This window comes from Peromyscus maniculatus, chromosome 21 (genome assembly GCF_049852395.1).
Source record: "Peromyscus maniculatus bairdii isolate BWxNUB_F1_BW_parent chromosome 21, HU_Pman_BW_mat_3.1, whole genome shotgun sequence".
Lineage (NCBI taxonomy): Eukaryota > Metazoa > Chordata > Mammalia > Rodentia > Cricetidae > Peromyscus > Peromyscus maniculatus.
In genome coordinates, this window is record NC_134872.1 from 44,714,870 (window position 1) to 44,733,865 (window position 18,996).

Genomic DNA, 18,996 nt, shown 5'->3' on the forward strand with positions numbered 1-18,996 from the left:
AAAGGTGTAAGTCATCATGCCTGGCTGTTTCCAATGTGGCCTTGAACTCACAGAGATCCAGAGGGATTTCTGCCTCTGGAATGCTAGGATTAAAGGCATGTGCTACCACTGTCTGTCCTCTATGTTTAATATTGTGGATGTTATGTTCTCTGACTCCAGATAAGTTTATTTGGGTGCACAATATTTCAGGGAACAATACCACCACACTCTACAGTTGGAGTGACCTGCTAGTCAGTGATAACATCTGAAACATGACTTAAGAAAAGAATCCTGAGCCTTAATCACCTTCCACGTTCCTGTCTGGCACCCCTTGTGGTTTGAATAGGAATGGCCCCTATAGGTTCACGGATTTGAATGCTTGGTCATTAGGAGGTGGTGTTCCTTGACAGGGATTAGGAGGTGTGGCCTTGTTGCAGGAAGTGTGTCACTGGAGGTGGCCTTTGGGTTCCAAATGCTCAACAGGCCCAGTGTCTCTCTCTTCTGCTGCCTGTGGATTCTTATTTTTCTTGCATAATTCTACCAACATTTTGATTAATTTAAAACTCTCTCTCTCTCTCTCTCTCTCTCTGTGTAGGTGTCAGAGGACAACCTCAGGTGTCTGTGTTGTCACTTTCCACCTTGTTTAAGACATGGTTGTTCCTTGCTGGTTATGCCAGGCTACAAACTTCTAAGGATTCTCCCGCCTCTACCTCCAGTCCTCCCATAGGTGTGATGAGATTTCAGATCATGTTAATTCATCCATCTTTTGGGGTTCTGGGGACTTGAATTCAAAACTTGTACTTGTGGGGCAAGCACTTTACCCACTGAGCTGTTTTCCCAGACCTCTACCAATATTTAAAACACACACACACACACACACACACACACACACACACACACACACACACACACACGTTAATAAAAGTGGCTTTGTCTTAGCCTGTTTTTTGTTACTGTAAGTGAATAATACACAGGCCAGCTTATTTATAAGGAAGAGAGGTTTGTTGAGCTCAGGGTTCAGGCAGTATACCTGAACTTCTTGCAGGTCCTTCTTGCTGAGGGGAACTCAGCAGTGCAGGATATCACATGCCAACAGGACTGATCATTCTAGCTTAGGTCTTTTATCCCACCTTCATGGTCTCATTTACCCATCATTATTCCCCAAAGCTCTGACCTCCACAAAGCCATAGTTAGGTTACATTTATACCCTTTAAGTAGCTAAGAATGGGGTCCTTACTTCAGAATGAGTTTTGTGGGAACATCATCATTTCACCCCCTCTTTAAACTCACTTAAGTGTGCTCAGAGGGATCTCGTCACACAAACGGCATCGGATGGTGGTCTTTGGCTTAGTTTGGTTTATGGTGGGGGCAAGTAGAGTGGCAGAAAGGGTGGCGTAGTCTCTGGGAATTCTTGTTTCAGATTATCAGCTTTACCTTGAAGAAAGCGTGCTAGCTGGGAGCCTCTCTGAGAGTTCAGGGGTTACAGCTTTTGTTCATCTTCTGCATAACCAAATGCTGCAGCATTCAGTGTGTGTGTGTGTGTGTGTGTGTGTTTGGTAGTGGAGGTAAACAGGCAAGCAAAAATGTCCTATTTTAACAATCCACTTCTCTCTCTCTTTCTGTCTCTCTTTTAAAATAGATTAAAATAGATTCTTCTCTCATACAGTATAACCACAGTTTCCTCTTCCTCCACTCCTCCTAGCTCCCCTACAGACCCTCCCCTCCCCCAGATCCACTCTCCCTCCATTTCCACTTCAGAAAAGAGCAAGCCTCTAAGAGATGACAGCCAAACAGGATAAAACCAGATACAAGACAAGGCAAAAACTACTCATATCAAGCTTGTCAGGGCAACCCAATAGGAGGGAAAGAGTCCCAAGAACAGTATAAAGAGTCAGAGATACATCCTCTCCCACCGTCTCACAAAACACCAAGCTAACAGCTGTAACATACGTGGAGGACCTGGAGCAGAGCCATGCAGGGTCCATGATTGCTGTTTCAGTCTCTGGGAGCCCTGCTTTGTTGATTGAGTGGGTCACGCTCTCCTGGGGTCCTCCATCCCCTCTGACTCCTGCAGTCTTTCCTCCCCCTCTTCAGTGGGGTTCCCCGATTGCTGAAGGGAGGGACCCAATGGAGACCTCCAATTTAGAATCACTCTTCGAATAAAGCCTGGCTGTGGGTCTCTGCAGTCATTCCCATCTGCTGCAGAAGGAATCCTCTCTGATAATGACTGGACAAGGCTCCTATCTGAGTATAGCAGAATATTAGGAATTAGGAATCATATCATTGATTTTTTTTGCCAGTTGTCTATGTCTCTGGGCTGTCCAGTCTCTGCTCCTGGCCATTCAGGCAGAGTCCCTACTCTTGTGGTGTGGGCCCCAAGACAGACCAGTCATTGGTTGGCCACTCCTACAAGTTCTGTGCCTCCACTGCTCCAGCACATCCTGAGGGCAGGACAGGTTGTAGGCTGAGGGTTTTTGACTGGGTTGGTGTCCAGGTTTCTCTTTCCACAGCCTGTAGGGCAGTTGTGCCAAAGATACTAGAACGTAGGGGTGGAGGCTCCGAGTTCTCATCAGTTAAAACCTCTCTATATTCAATGAGCTATGTGGAAGTGTCCTTGGCAATGGGGCCCCACTGTCAGTTTTCAGAGGGTGACCTTCTGTCCTAGCATCAGCCTGGGTTGTTTAGAGATATCCATGGACAACCACTCATTGGAACGTAACCCAGTCCCACCACTGGAACCCTTGCCTAGCTACAAAAGATGGCCAGTTCAGACTCTGTATCCTCCATTACTGGGAGTCCTCACTATGGTCACCCTCATAGGTCCCAGGGAGTTTCCAATGCACTAGGTTTCTACTGCCCACCTCCCCCGCCCCAGATTTCCATCAATTCCAGGTATCTCTCCCTGAACCCTCTTCCTTCATTCCCCAACTTCCTGGTCTCATCCCCACCCAACTCTAATCTACCCACAGAATCTATTCTATTTCCCCTTTCTAAGGAGATCCATGCTTCTCCCATATAGCCCTCCTCTTTACCTAACCTCTCTGTGTCTGTAAATTGTAGATTATCATTTACTTAGCAGCTAATATCCACTTGTAAGTGAATAATACCATATTTGTCTTTCTGAGTCTGGGTATACTGCACTTGGGATGATTTTTTTCTAGTTCTGTCCATTTGTCTAAAAATCTCAGCATCTCTCTCTCTCTCTCTCTCTCTCTCTCTCTCTCTCTCTCTCTCTCTCTCTCTCTCTCACACACACACACACACACCACTGAGTAATACTCCATTGTGTAAATGTACCACGTTTTCTTTATCCATTCTTTGGTTCAGGGACGTCTAGGTTCTTTCCAGTTTCTGACTATTATGAATAAAGCTGCATTGAACATAGTTGAGCAAGTGTCCTTGTGGGAGGATGGAGTGTCCTTTGCATATATTCCCAAGAATGGTATAGCTGGGTCTTGAGATAGATCAGTTCCCAATTTTCTGAGGAGCCACCATATTGATTTCCAAAGGGGCTGTACAAGTTTGCACTCCCACTAGCAATGGAGGAGTATTTCTCTTGCTCCACACTATTGCCAGCATGACCTGTCACTTGTGATATTGATCTTAGCCATTCTGATAGGTATAAGATGGAATCTCAGAGTTGTTTTGATTTGCATTTTTTTGATGGCTAAGGATGTTGAACATTTTTTTGAATGTTTCTCAGCAATTTGAGATTCCTCTCTTGAGAATTCTCTATTTAGATTTGTACCCCATTTTTAAATTGGATTGTTTGGTTTGTTGATGTTTAATTTCTTGAGTTCCTTATATATTTTGGATACTAGCCCCCAGTCAGATGTGGAGTTGGTGAAAATCTTTTCCCATTCTGTAGGCTGCTATTTTATCCTATTGACAGTGTCCTTTGTCTTACAGAAACTTCTCAGTTTCATGAGGTTCCATTTATTAGTTGTTGATCTTAGTGCCTGTACTATCAGTGTTCTATTCAGGAAGTTGTCTCCTGTGACAATGTGTTCAAGGTTATTCTCACTTTCTCTTCTGTTAGGTTCAGTGTGTCTGGTTTAATGTTGAGGTCTTTGATCCACTTGGACTTGAATTTTGTGCAGGGTGATAAATAGGGATCTATTTGCATTCTTCTACATGCTGACATCCAGTTTGACCAGCACCATTTGTTGAAGATGCTTTCTTTTTTCCATTGTGTATTTCTGGCTTTTTTTTTTAAATTAAAAATCAAGTGTCCATAAGTATGTGGATTTATGTCTGGGTCTTCAATTCGATTCCATTTATTCACCTATCTGCTTTTATGCCAATACCATGTGGGTTTTATTACTACAGTTCTGTAGTATAGCTTGAAATCAGGGACTTCTGACAGTTCCTTTATTGCACAGGATTGTCCTAGCTATCCTGGGTTTTTGTTTTTTTTTTTTTTTCATATGAAGTTGAGTATTGTTCTTTCAAAGTCTATAAAGAATTGTGTTGGAACTTTGATTGTGATTACATTGAATCTGTAGATTGCTTTTGGTAAGATGGCCATTTTAACTATGTTAATCCTATTGATCCATGATCATGGGAGATCTTTCCATCTTCTGATATCTTCTTCAGTTTCTTTCCTCAAAGACTTGAAGTTTTTAATCATGCAAGTCTTTCACTTGCTTGGTTAGAGTTACCCCAAAAGATTTTATATTATTTGAGGCTATTGTGAAAGGTGCTGTTTCCCTGATTTCTTCCTCAGTCCATTTGTCTTTTGTGTATAGGAGGACTATGTAGGCAGAAGTTTCTGTCCTGCCAGCCTGCTTCCAAATAACCACATTGAGTTTAATATTAATTATAAATGCTCAGCCAATATCTCAGGCTTGTTACTAACTAGCTCTTCCAAGTTAAATTAACTCATTTCTGTTAATCTATGTGGCTTATGGCCTTACCTGTCCCTCAGTGTGTCTTGCTCCCTCTTCACCTGTTGGTGTCTTCTCTGACTCTGCCCTTCTCTTTTCCATCATTCTCAGTTTGGCTTTCCCACCTAACTTCCTGCCTGGCTATCAGCCTGTCAGCTTTTTATGAACAAATGAGAGTAATACATATTCACAGTATACAGAAGGATTAGTCCATAGCAGGGCTACTATTTTTTTTTTTTTTGAGTTAATCTTGTATCTAGCCACTTTGCTGAAAGTGTTTATCAACTGTAGAAGTTTCCTAGGAGAATATTAAGGGTCACTTATGCATATTATATCATCTGTAAACAAAGATACTTTGACTTCTTCCTTTCCAATTTTATCTCCTTCAGTTGTCTTATTGCTCTAGCTAAAACTTCAAATACTATATTGAATAGATATGGAGAGAGTGGACAGCATTGTCTTATTCCTGATTTTAGTGGAATTGCTTTGTTTTTTTCTCTTCATTTAATTTGGTGTTTGCTATAGGTTTTCTGTAAATTGCCTTTGTCATGATTAGGTATGTCCATAGTTTCCCTAATCTCTCCAGGACTTTAATCATGAGGTGGTGTTGGATTTTGTCAAAGGCTTTCTTGGCATCTAATGAGATGATCATGTGGTTTTTTTCTTCCTATGGTGGATTACATTTACTGATTTTTGTATGTTGAACCATCCCTACATTTCTGGGATGAAACTTTGATTATGATGGATGATTTTTTTATGTGTTCTTGGATTCAGTTTGCAAACATTTTATTGAGTAATTTTACATCTATGTTCTTAAGGGAAATTGGTCTGTAATTCTCTTCCTTTGTTGAGTCTTTATGTAGTTTGGGTATCAGGGTAAGTGGCATCATAAAGTTAATTGGGCAACATTCCTTCTGTTTTTGTTTTGTGAATAATTTGAGGCATATTGGTGTTAACTCTTCTTTGAAAGTTCAGTAGACTTCTTTGCTAAAACCACCTAGCCTTGGGGTTTTTTTTTTTTAAATTTTTTGGGACACTTTTAATGACTGCTTCTATTTCACTAGGGGCTATAGTTCTTTTCAAGTTTTTTATCTGGTCTTGATTTAATTTTGGTATGTGGCACCTATCCAGAAAATTGTCTATTTCTTTTAGATTTTCCAATTGGGTAGAGTACACGTTTTAAAAAGTATGTCCTTATGATTATTTGGATTTCTTCAGTGTCTGTTGTTATGTCCCCCTTTTCTTTTCCAATTTTAATAATTTGGATATTCTCTCTTTGTCTTTTAGTTAGTTTGGATAAGGGTTTATCTATCTTGTTGATTTTTTCAAAGAACCAACTCTTTGTTTCACTGGTTCTTGGTATTCTGTTTGTTTTTATTTGTTCTGTTTGTTGATTTCAGCCCTGACTTGCCACCTACTCATTTTGGATATGCTTACTTCTTCTTGTTCTAGAGCTTTCAGGTGTGCTGTTAAGTTGATAGTATGAGAACTCGCCTTTTTTTTTTTATGTAGGCACTTAGTGCCATGAACTTTCCTTTTAGGAATGCTTTCATTGTGTCTCATAAGTTTGAGTATCTTGTATATTCACTTTCATTAAATTCTAGAAAGTTTTGATTTTTTTTAAATTCTACCTTAGTCCATTTTTTTTATTGAGTAGAGACTTGTTCAGTTTCTATGAGTTTGTAAGCTTTGTGTTGCTTCTGTTATTGTTGATGTCCAGCTGCACATTGGGGTCTGATAGGATGCAGGGGATTATTTCAATTTTCTTGTATCAATTGAGACTTGCTTTGTGTCCCAGTATGTTATCAATTTTAGAGAAAGTTCCATGAGGTACTGAGAAGAAGTTATATTCTTTTGTTTTTGGGTAGAGTATTATGTAAATATTTTAGGTTCATTTGATTTATAATATCTGTTAGCTCTAGTATTTCCCTGTTTAATTATTGTCTGGATGACCTGTTCATTGGTGAGAGTGGGATATTGTAGTCTCCCACTATCAGTGTGTGAGAGTCAGTGTGTGAGTTAAGCTGTGTAGTGTTTCTTTTACAAAGTGGGTGCCCTTGTGTTTGGGGCATAGATTAAGAATTTGAAATATCATCTTGGTGGATTTTCCCTTTGATTAATATGTAGCATCCTTCCCCATCTCTTTTGATTAATTGTGGTTTGAAGTCTATTTTGTTAGATATTAAAATGGCTACACCAGCTTGCTTCTTATGGCCATTTGCTTGAAATATATTTTTCCAGCTCTGTACACTAAGGTAATGCCTATCCTTGATGTTGAGGTGTGTTTCTTATATGCAGCAGAAGGATAGGTCCTGTTTTCATATCCATTATTTTAATCCTATTTTTTAATTGGGGAATTGAGGCCATTGATATTGAGAGAAATCAGTGAACAATGATTGTTGTTCCTGTTGTGTTGTCGTTGTTATTAGTGGTGGTGGTGGTGATGGTGGTGTGTGTATATGGGGGGGGGTCCCTTCTTTTGGTGTTGCTGGTGTGAGATTATTTATTACTTGTGTTTTCATGTGTGCAGTCAACATTGGTTTGGATTACATTCCTTCTAGCACTTTCTGTAGGGCTGGATGTGTAGATAGAGATTGCCTAAATTTGTCTTTATCATGGATTATCTTATTTTCTCCATCTAGGGTGACTGAAAGTTTTGCTGGGTATAGTAGTCTGGGTGACATCTGTGTTCTCTTAGAGTCTGCAGCATGTCTGTCCAGTACCTTCTGGTTTTTGGAGTCTCTATTGAAAAGTCAGGTGTAATTCTGATAGGTCTGCCTTTATATGCTACTTGGTCTTTTTCCTTTTCAGCATATAATATTCTTTCTTTACTCTATATGCTGTTTTGATTATTATGTGGCAAGGGGACTTTTTCTGGTCCAATCTATTTGGTGTTTTGCATGCTTCTTGTACCTTTTCTTATAGTCATCTTTTTCTTTAGGTTAGGCAATTTTCCTTCTATGATTTTGTTGAAAATATTTTCTGGACCTTTGATCTGCTGTTCCTCTTTCTCTATTCCTAATATTCTTGGGTTTGGCCTTTTCATAATACCCCAGATTTCCTGGATGTTTTATGTTGGGATTTTTTAGATTTAACATTTTCTTTGACTGATGTATCCATTTCTTCTACATATCTTCAGTGCCCAAGATTCTCTTTTCCATCTCTTGTAATCTGTTGGTGAAGCTTGTCTTACTTCCTGTTCTCATTCCTTAATTTTTCATTCCCGGATTCCCTCATTTTGTGTTTTCTTTATTGCTTCCACTTCCGTTTTCAGGTCTTGAACAGTTTTATGTGTTTCCTTCATTTGTTTGTTTGTTCTTGGCTGTCTTTAAGGGATTTATTCATTTCCTCCAAATGTTTGTTTGTGTTTTACTGGATTTCTTTGAGAATTTATTCATTTCCCCTTTAAGGACTTCTTCCATCTTCATATAGTTGGTATAAGGTATTTTTCTTGCACTCTAGCTTTGTTCAGTATCCAGAGCCTGCTGTGGTAGGACAGCTGAGCTCTGGTGGAGACATAGTCCCCTGACTTGTTATGTTCTTATGTTGGCATCCAGGCATCTGGGTTTGGGGTGATTATAGTTCTAGGGCCAATTTCTAGGTTTGTCTCGGATGGGTGGGAGTTTTGTTCCTTGTTTTCTGTTTCCTCTCTGGATTTTCAGCATGTTTGGGTGTGTGCTGCTCGTTTTACTGGTCTGCTTGGCTGGTATGTTCATGGGGGTGGGGCTGTGGGGATGCTTGGTAATGTTAGAGGCTGGGGGAAGTGGAGGCCAGGGGGAGCTGGTCTGAGGGGTCCCCAGGAGGTGTGCACAGCAGAGGAGGGGAAGCTGTAGCTTGTGCAAAGTGTGACCCTGAGAGTTGGGTCCAGTGTCACAAACGAACAATCCACTTTTTTAGGTAGTCTGAGCTGGCACTGAAATCATATGTAGCCCAGGCTAGCCTTGACCCTCCAGACTCTGTCTCCTTAGTGCTGGGGCTGTTGGCTTGAACTGTGTGAGAGAAAGGACATGGGGACATATGGGGTTTGAACATAAAGAAAATTAGTCTGGTGACCTTGAGAGGAAAGAGGAGGTGAGAGTGAGCCCTTGCTGTGTTATGTCCTGAGAACTGAGGTCCTGTACTGTGTGACTTAATCAGGTATCGCCTCTGTCTCCTGGAAGTGGTAACACTTGTAGAATATTGATAATCCCCGTACCAGCATCAGGCCAAGCTTGATGCCAATGGCTGGAGATGGCCCACTGCCGTCCAGCTGTTTCTCAGCTGAGAGTGGGAGCCAAAACCAGGAAATAAGGTCTGGGAAGAAGTTGTTCATGTGTGTTCCCTGACTCCGGGGCTGTTGGCATCCTCTGCATGTGGGCCTGGTGATTGACAGAGTCCTCTCTTCCAAGATCCCCACTTCAGCTGAGCAGAAAGCCAGCAAGGTGAGGGAAGAGACGAGGTGGGCTGATGGCCATGATGGTGCTACCTGCTATCTGCCTTCAGAGGGCTGGTTGAAGGATTGGGGAGGATGCAGAGCAGGCTTTCTGAGAACCACTGTATCCAGAAGAAGGGCCTGAGCTCTGGTGTGAGTAGTATTCTCCTACATGTTTGTTCTTCTCCTTCCTTCATCTATTCATCTGATTAATAGAGAGAGGATAATGGACGCCCTCCTATGCCAGATCTCAGTTAATAAAGCCTGTCTGTGAGCCGCTGGCGGCAGGGAGGACTCTGCTCACAGGTGGAGCCTGAGCTGCACATTGAGAGTTCAGAGAAGATTCTAGGTTGAGTCCCTAGGTCCTCCCAGGAGGGCAGGGAGGAGGCACTTAGAGTTGCTCCTTATCCCAGTCAGCCTGCAACTGTCTGACCTCGACTTGGTTCCCGACACACTTGCTTATCTCCATTTAGCGCACAGGTGCTGGGCTGAGGCCAACGCCTGGCTGCTTCCATAGCTGCAGAGCGGAGGATGCAGCAGCTTCCTCCCAGCCTCTCCAGGACTGGTCCAGTACCCTCGCACTGTGCTAAGTCCTGGGCCAAGGGACGGACACGTTTGCCCGTCCCTGGTCAGCCACCACATCTGGGAGGGAGGCCGAGGGCCTCTTCCTGTCCCTTGGTTGCCCTCTGCTATGTTCTGCCCACGGTCCATCCCCAGCTGCTGCCCGGTCGGGTCTCCGCTGAGTCACTTGCTGCTTGCAGGAAATAAGAGCATCTTATGCCTTTGGTCCTTTCAAAGATGGAGAGGATCTTTGTGGGCTGTTCACAGCACTCTGCCACCTCTGCTCCCTTCAGTTGCGTGGGGTGGGGTCACTCTGTCTTCCATGTGTGCCACAGCTTAGGGAACTTGGGCTTTCTTGGCCACTTGCCTCACCCACCTGGCTCTGTCGGAGCTCTGTCTTGATTCTTCGGCTCAGAGGACTGTGTGTTTCTGTCCTGGCTTAGGTGCCATGTGGGGGTCTAAGAAGGCTCATTCAGAAGAAAAGCAAGAAAAAGTGGGCGGTGCTCCAACCAATGCCTGTTTTCCAAGCTTTGCCTCTGCTTTTCACATCCACATTGTTTCCACAGTCTTCAGAACTGGGTCAAACTTGGGTGACAGAAACATTTTCTGAAGGTGAGGGCTAGACAGGATCTTGCTGTGTAGCCCAGACAGATGGCCTGGAACTGGCAATTCTCCTGCCTTAGCCTCTTGGGTTCTGGGATTGTAGGCATGCACCACTGTACCGGCTTCTGTCTTTCTTTCTGAATAAACACAGGGACAGTATTGGCTCCCCTTTCCTCAGGGGCTCAGTGTATCCTTATGTCTGCGTCCCTCCAGTCTTTCCCCCCTCCCTGTAGTCTGGAATGTGCTGTTGCACTCTTTGAGATATTTGAAACTTTTGTGGCCTCCAAGATTTTTCTTGGCCTTTCTACTAAAAAAGTAACTCCTGGAATATATAGCTGAATAGTTTTAGCTGGGGGGGGGGGGGGAGGGGGAGGAGAGTAACAGGAAACAACAGGGAATACTGAGTGCACAGTAGCCATATTTCAAAAGTAGTTTGGATCAGGCATCACACAGTTAGGGACTCTTTTTGGTCCTCAGGATGAAACCCAGGGCCTCATGCATGCTGTGCAGGTGTGCTCACTGAAGTCCGTCCACAGCCCTGAGTGATAGTTTAGCGTGAGTGAGTTTGAGTTTATCTACCATTTCAGTCAGTAGCTGCAGCTGAGTCTTCTATTGTACTTACACACTCATTCAACACATGTTTAGAGAGTGCCTATCACGGTCAGGCCTTGATCTCGGTGCTAATTATGGAATGAGAGCATTAAGGAAGTGGCAAGGAAGGAGGCAAGGCAGTCTGGAAGGAAATTGCACCTACTCTGTAAACTGGAAGTTACACAGACTCTGCTGCTTGAAGGTGGCGAGGAAGAATGAAGGAAGCTTGGACTTCAGTCCCAGCTGACAATTCATTGACTGTCGCCTTGGCTGAGTCAATGTCTCTAGGACACACTTCATTTGTAGTGAGCAGATACCCATGAAATGTGTCAGACTGACCGCTGTCTGAGCATAGGAAGAGTACCTGCTGTTCACAGCTGCTCCTCATGTAGCACTGGCCCATGGAACCCTCAGAGCATTTTGTGTTGTTGTTTGAATTTACTCTTTCTGGGGGGTCTGCCACCCCAGAAACCAATACTGTCCCTGTGGTTTACTCAGAAAGTCAGAAAGGCTTTACTCTTTCTGGGGGCCTGCCACCCAGCTTCCAAATAAATCACACCTGGAGGCTTAGTCTTACTTGTAAATGCCTGGCCTTAGCTTGACTTGTTTCTTGCCAGCTTTTCTTAACTTTAAATTATCCCATCTATCTTTGACCTTGGGGCTTTTCCAGTCCTCTTACTTCTATAAATCTTACTCTTACCTCGTGGCTTGCTGTGTAGCTGGGTTGCTGGCCCCTGGAGTCCTTCTCCTTTTCTTGCTCCTTGATCTTTCCTCCTCCCAGATTCTCTCTGCCTGCCAGCCCTGCCTATCCTTTCTCCTGCCTTGCTATTGGCTGTTCAATTCTTCTTTAGACCATCAGGTGTTTTAGAAAAGCACAGTAACACAGTTTTGCAGAGTTAAGCAAATGCAACATAAACAAAAGTAACTCTTCTTAAAATAATATTCTACAGCGTTTCTTCCCTTTTGTCTAAATAAAAATAAGATTTTAACTTTAACGTAGTAAAACTATACACAACAAAAAGTTATTAAGTAATAATTAATTTACAATATTCTGTCCATTTGTAGTTAGCATATTCAGAGAAAATACTGTGTTATCTATTCTATCTTAGTGAATACAAAATTTTACCTAATTTACTTTTCTGTCATAACTAAGGAAAACTGCAACTGTAACTAGTTAGTTTTCAACTCCATCAAAGACCCAGAAGGATAATATTGTTTGATTAAACAAAAAGTGCATTGCAAACAACTTCCAAAACTCTAGAAATGACAGAGACATCTGACTACCTGGACAGTCACCCAAAGTTCATCTGCAACATTGGGGCATCCATCTTTAGTCTACAGGCCTAGAGTACCTAGCAGACTTTTCTATGAAGCAGGAATTTTGGATTGTCCTGCCTTGTCTTGGCAAAGTTTGTCAGTCACTTTCCTCTGTGTCCTGCATAATATCTGGCAGACTCTTCTGTGAAGCAGGAACCCTGAAGGACCATCCCACCTTGTTTGGACAAAGTTCAACAGTCACTTTCTTGTGGGTCCTGCATGTCCAGTCTGCATAGCATGTAGTCAAGCAGTCATGGCAAAATCAGTTTCTTGCCCAGTGGCTAACCTTGCCACAATGAAAGCAAACTCCATAAGGAGTTTCTTTGATGCCCATCATCTTCTCTGAAGTAAATTTGTGCTGCCAGGAGCAGAGTTATCTCATTGTCATTAAAAACTTTAAGTTACCATTTTAAATGCTATATTCTATAGGTATTTAAAAGGTTTGAAGACCATCTATCTGTCTAAAATATATCTCTATATGATCTGGAAAGCATTCCTAACATATCTATAAGTTTGATTGTTATAAATGACTAATCACTAACCTAGGTTTTCTAATTATCCTGTGTAGTTTATAATAATAGCTTTAAAAAGCTAGATCTTCACCCTTCATTTCCAAATGAACTGCATAAGCACAATAGCTCAAACAAAAATAGAAACATACATACAATATGTTGTAACAAAAATAACCTTAAATTTTTATCACTATACAAAAAATTACCCAAACAAGAACAGAAATACACATATAGTCTGTTGCAGCAAAAATTACCTTAAATTTGTGTCAATACACAAAAGCCCTTACAAATACAAAATACTTGAGATCAATAGTTGTCCCTCAGTTTATAGTAGATTCAATAATCTACTCTATATTTTTATAACCAACCCCCTTTAGATGAAAACAAACATTCATAACTAATAATTTGGGCATAGTTCTTTAGACTACTTCCTGCTGAATGTGGATGAAGTGTCTTTAGGGTCTTTGAGAAATTTTTGAGATAATCACCAAGTTCTGGGAAGACCAGCAGTAACCTTTGCTGATAGATATCACCTGTCAAAGTTCAGGAGGTCTCCCTTGATCACACCTGATCCATATTAACCCTGAAAGAATCCATAGCCTCTCATCCCCTGTGGGAACAAAACTCTAAAGCATTTTTTATTTCCATTTGAAAAATACATTTTTTGAATTCTTTTTTAAAGTAAGGTAGCCCTAAAGTATCTTGGTTGGTTCAATTTTGCAGTCCTGGACACAAGCCCATGTCTGCCAGTAGCTGTCATTTGGTCATTACCATTCAAAAAATTCGAAATCAACATAAAATACAGGATCCAGACTCCCTGTGTATTTCCCATCTCTATATGGCTTATTCCTTTTTTATTTATTACTTTTACTAACTCTTTAAAGACTTCGTTTTTAAACTATTTCTTTCTATTACTACACCCTTTTTCTTTTCTTAAGCCTACACACATTGTTAAACACACTGTAACCTGTTTAGAGGTTTTTCCATCTGCACCTCTTTTATTGCGTATTTTCAGCCTTTTTTTTTTTTTTTTTTTGACTGTATGAGAAAACCTTTAAACTGCTAACCTGCACCTGGATCCTCTGCACACGTCTCTCAGCTGGCTTTACCTGTTTCTCGGGTTGTGAAAACCAAGCATGAAACTAGCCACTGGTCAGAGGTTTGTCTGACCAGGAACTGCATTCAATCTTCCTATAGTTCTTGAATGCCGATGCTTGCACTGTGCCAGGCATTTTTACTTAGTTTTTTGATCCTACTTAATGTACTGGCTGCTCAAGGACTCAGTGATTGGCAAAAACTGTCTGTCTGAAACTCTTAAAGGAGCCATATCCCTTTTTATTGTTCTTGTTCAGCTTCTTCAGGCTCTAGATGGACATTTGAGCCCCATGTTGGGTGCTAATATGTTGTTGTTTGGCTTTACTCTTCTGGGTGGCAATCACCCAGCTCCCAAATAAATCACACATGGAGACTTATTCTTAATTATGAATGCCTGGCCTTAGCTTGGCTTATTCCTTTCCAGCTTTTCTTAACTTTTAATTATCTGACCTATCTTTGGCCTCAGGGCTTTTCCTATTCTCTTACTTCTGTAAATCTTACTCTTACTTCATGGCTTATTGTGTAGTTGGGTGGCTGGCCCCTGGAGTCCTCCTCCTTTTCTGGCTCCTTGATCTCTCCTCCTAGATTTCTCCTTCTATATATTCTCTCTGTCTGCCAGCCCCACCTATCCTTTCTCCTGCCTTGGTATTGGCCCTTAAGATTTTTTTGTTTTGTTTTATTCTTTTCAAGACAAGGTTTCTCTGTGTAGTTTTGGTGCCTGGCCTGGATCTCGCTCTGTAGACCAGGTTGATCTAGAACTCACAGAGATTTGCCTGGCTCCACCTCCCAAGTGCTGGGATTAAAGGCATATACCACCACCACCTGGCCCCGTTCAGATCTTTATTAGACCATCAGGTGTTTTAGACAGGCAAAGTAACACCGCTTCACATAGTTTAACAAATGCAACAAAAACAAAAGCAACACATTTTAAAATAATATTCTACAACACCTTCTATGTTCTTACTGTGCTTCAGGTTATGGGACACTGAGAAGAATGGAGGATAGTGTGGATCCCAGGCTCATGTGGAAGATGCTCTTCTCAGACCCCTGCCTTTGGCTTTCCAACCCTCACGTATGTCCACAATGCCTTTTGTGGTTTGAGGATGAAGTTTCCCACGGGCGCCTGTGTTTGAACACTGGGTTCTCGGCTGGTGGCTCCATGTGGGAGGTTATGGGACCTTTGGGAGGTGGAGCCCTGCTGAAGTCACTGGGCTTTGTGATTTTATTGTCCCAGTTTGTGGTCTCTGTCATCCCCCCACACCCCTGATTTCTGAGTGTGGATGTGATATGTTGGGCCAGCTTCCCTCTGCCACCATGCTGCCATGCCTTTCCAGCCTGCTGCCTGTCTTCTCTTTGTGGCGGACTCCATCCCTCTGGATCTGTGAGCTAAGCCAAATCTGCTCTTTAAGTTGTTTTGTCTGGATATTTTATCATAGCAACTGAAAATGGAACTAGATCACCTTCCATAACGTGTGATGGGTTTCTAGCTGGTTGCGCCAGTCAGGATAATGTGGGGAGCAGATGAAGTCCTGAGTGTATATGTACTGTTGACATGAGCACAGCTGTGTGAAGGACCCCAAAGCCTCAGACCCATGGGATTGGCAAGGCCTTCCTCAGGTCAGACCTGTATCCCCGATCAGAGTATAGATGTGGCAAAGGGCTGACCTTTAGCTAGGACCAGTGTGTGCAGAAACTGCCAACCCCAGCTTCCCCCTCCCCCGGATGATTGTAGCCTCAGACTGAGGCAGCTCCCCTACAGAGACCTGCCACTGGGGTTGGCTACAACAACCCCTCCTCCTTACTGGTGCTGTCTGTAGCAAATGCTCTGAGTTTCCAGGTGCTGCTGCTGAATCTCCATCGTAGTGCACAGCCTATCTCATCTCACCTTTTCTGTATTTGTGTCTGTCATTTCTTCATTTTCCACTGTCCCGGTTCGGTCAGTCTCTAAGCTGTGCAGATTTGGGCAGGATGGACAAGGTTATATCGGAGAAACCAGCAGCATGTAGTCTTGGTGTCTTCAGAGCAAGCCATTTCTTTTTTTAAAATTAATTAAAATTTTCTCATTTATTTTACATACTGACCACAGTTTCTTCTCCATCCTCCTATTCCCCCCACCTTCCATCCACACACCCCCCATCCACTTCTCATTCTCAGTTTAGAAAGGGGCAGGCCTACTATAGGCATCAACAAAGCATGGCACACCAAACTGAGGCAGGACCAAACTCCTCCCCTGCATCAATGCTGGACGAGGCATCCCAGCACAGGAATAGGTTCCCAAAAGCCAGTTCAGGCACCAGGGATGGGTCCTGATCCCACGTCTGGGAGCCTGACAAATAGACCAGTTGTCACACACATGCAGAGGGCACAGGTCAGCTGTCTCAGTGGGTTCCCCTGTCATGACCTTGACCTCCCTGGCTCACTTCAACAGGATTCCCTGAGCTCGGTCCAGTACTTGGCTGTGGATCTCTGCATCAGCTTCCATCAGTTGCTGGATAAATGCTCTCTGATGACAATTAGGGTAGTCACCAATCTGATTACAGGAGAAGGCCAGTTCAGGCACCCTCTCCACTATTGCTAGGAGTCTTAGCTGATGTCATCCTCGTGCATTTCTGGGAGTTTCCCTGGCACTAGGTTTCTCCCTAACCTAGAAATGCCCCCCATCAAGAAAACTTTCATTACTCTCCCTCTCCATCCTGCCCCCAGCCCACCCAACCCAACCCCTCATGTTCTGATCCCCCCATGCTCTCCACCCCCAGTTTACCCAGTCGCTCTCTTCTACTTTCCATTCCCAGGGAAATCCATGCATCTTCTTTGGGCTCTCCTTGTTACTTAGCCTCTCTGGGGCTGTGGATTGTAGCCTGTTCTTTTACTTCACACCTAATATCCACTTATAAGTGAGTACATACCGTATTTGTCTTTCTGAGTCTGGGTTATCACACTCAGGATGATATTTTCTAGTTCCATCCATTTGCCTGCAGATTTCATGATGTCATTGTTTTTTACTGCTGAGCAATACTCCATTGTGTATATGTATTACATTTTCCTTATCCATTCTTTGGTTGAGGGACATCTAGATTGATTCTAGGTTCTGACTATTATGACTAATGCTGCTATGAACATAGTTGAGCAAATGTCCTTGTGGTATGATTGAGCATTCCTTGGGTATATGCCTAAGAGTGGTATAGCTGGGTCTTGAGGAAGCTCCTTTATTGTAAAGAATTGTTTTAGTTATCTTGGGTTTTTTGTTTTTCCATATGAAGTTGAGTATCATTCTTTCGAGGTCTGTGAAGAATTTTCTTGGGGTTTTGATGGGGATTGCATAGAATCTGTAGATTGCTCTTAGTAACATTGCCATTTTTACTATGTTAATCCTACTGATCCAAGATCATGGGCAATCTTTCCATTTTCTGATATCTTCTCCAATTTCTTTCTTCAAAGACTTCAGGTTCTGTGGTGGTATTCTAATTGTACTGAAATGTGATTTTGATTGTATGTTAATAAATAAAGTTACCTGGGGGTCAGAGGTATTAGAGCCATAGACAGAGCATGGCAGTGGTGGCGCACGCCTTTAACCATAGATCTCTGTGTGTTCAGGGATATAGCCAGCATTGGAGACATACGCCTTTAAGACCTAGAGGGCTGTACATACAGACAGTGACAAGGCAGTTACGTGTTTGGGTTTACAACCAATGAGAAGGCAGAACAAAAGACTATAAAATGACTTACACACAGGAAATTGCTCTCTTTTGGGAAGCTAGGACCACGGCAGGAGGAAGGGTGAGATTTTAGCTCTGAGCTCTGATCTCTTGGCTTTCTCTTTTACATTGGTTCTGTGTTTCTTTCTTAATAAGACTGTTGGTTACATCAACAAGGTTCTTGTCATACAAGTCTTTCACTAGAGTTACCCCAAGATATTTTATATTATTTGTGGCTATTGTGAAGGGTATTGTTTCTTTGATTTCTTTCTCAGCCCATTTATCATTGTATATAGGAGGGCTACTGATTTTTTTTTTTTTAGTTAATCTTATATCCAGCCACATTACTGAAAAAGTTATCAGCTGTAGGAGTTCCCTGGTAGAATTTGGGGTCACTTACATATACTATCATATCATCTGCAAATAGTGAAAGTTTGACTTCTTTTTTTCCAATTTGTATCCCCTTGATCTCTTTTTGTTGTCTTTTAGTTGTCTAGCTAGCACCTTGAGTATTATAATGAATAGATATAGAGTAGAGTGGACAGCCTTATCTTGTTTCTGATTTTAGTGGAATTTCTTTGAGTTTCTCTCCATTTAATTTGATGTTGGCTGTAGGCTTGCTGTATATTGCTTTTTATTATGTTTAGGTATGTTCCTTGTATCCCTGATCTCTCCAAGACCTTTATCATGAAGGAGTGTTGGATTTTGTCAAAGATTTTTTTCAGGATCTAATGAGATGTTCATGTGTTTGTTTTTTCTTCTCCCCCTTTCGGTTTGTTTATATTGTGGATTACATTGAAAAAAATTTTGTATGTAGAACCATCCTTGAATCTCTGGTGTTAAGCCTACTTGATCATGGTGGATGATTTTTTGATGTGTTCTTGTGTAGAAGTAACTGTTTTATTAAATAAGAAACACAGAGCCAATGCAGAGATGAAAGCCCAAGAGGTCAGATCTAAAAGCCTTACCCTTCACTGCTGCAGCTATCCTCTTCAGCCAAGAGACCTACTTCCTGTGTGTTTGTCTCTATATAGACTTTCTGTCCTGCCTTCTCATTGGTTGTATTCTTGTATTCAGTTTGCTAGTATTTTATTGAATATTTTTTTAAGAATGTTTATGAGGGAGATTGGTCTATAATTCTCTTTCTTAGTTGTGTATTTGTGTGGTTTGGGTATCAGGCTAACCATAGCCTCATAAAAAGAACTTGGCAATGTTCCTTCTGTTTCTATTGTGTGGAACAATTTGAGGAGTATTGGTATTAACTCTTCTTTGAAGGTCTGATAGAATTCTGTGCTGAAACCATCTGGCCCTGGGCTTTTTTTGGTTGGGAGACTTTTAATAATTGC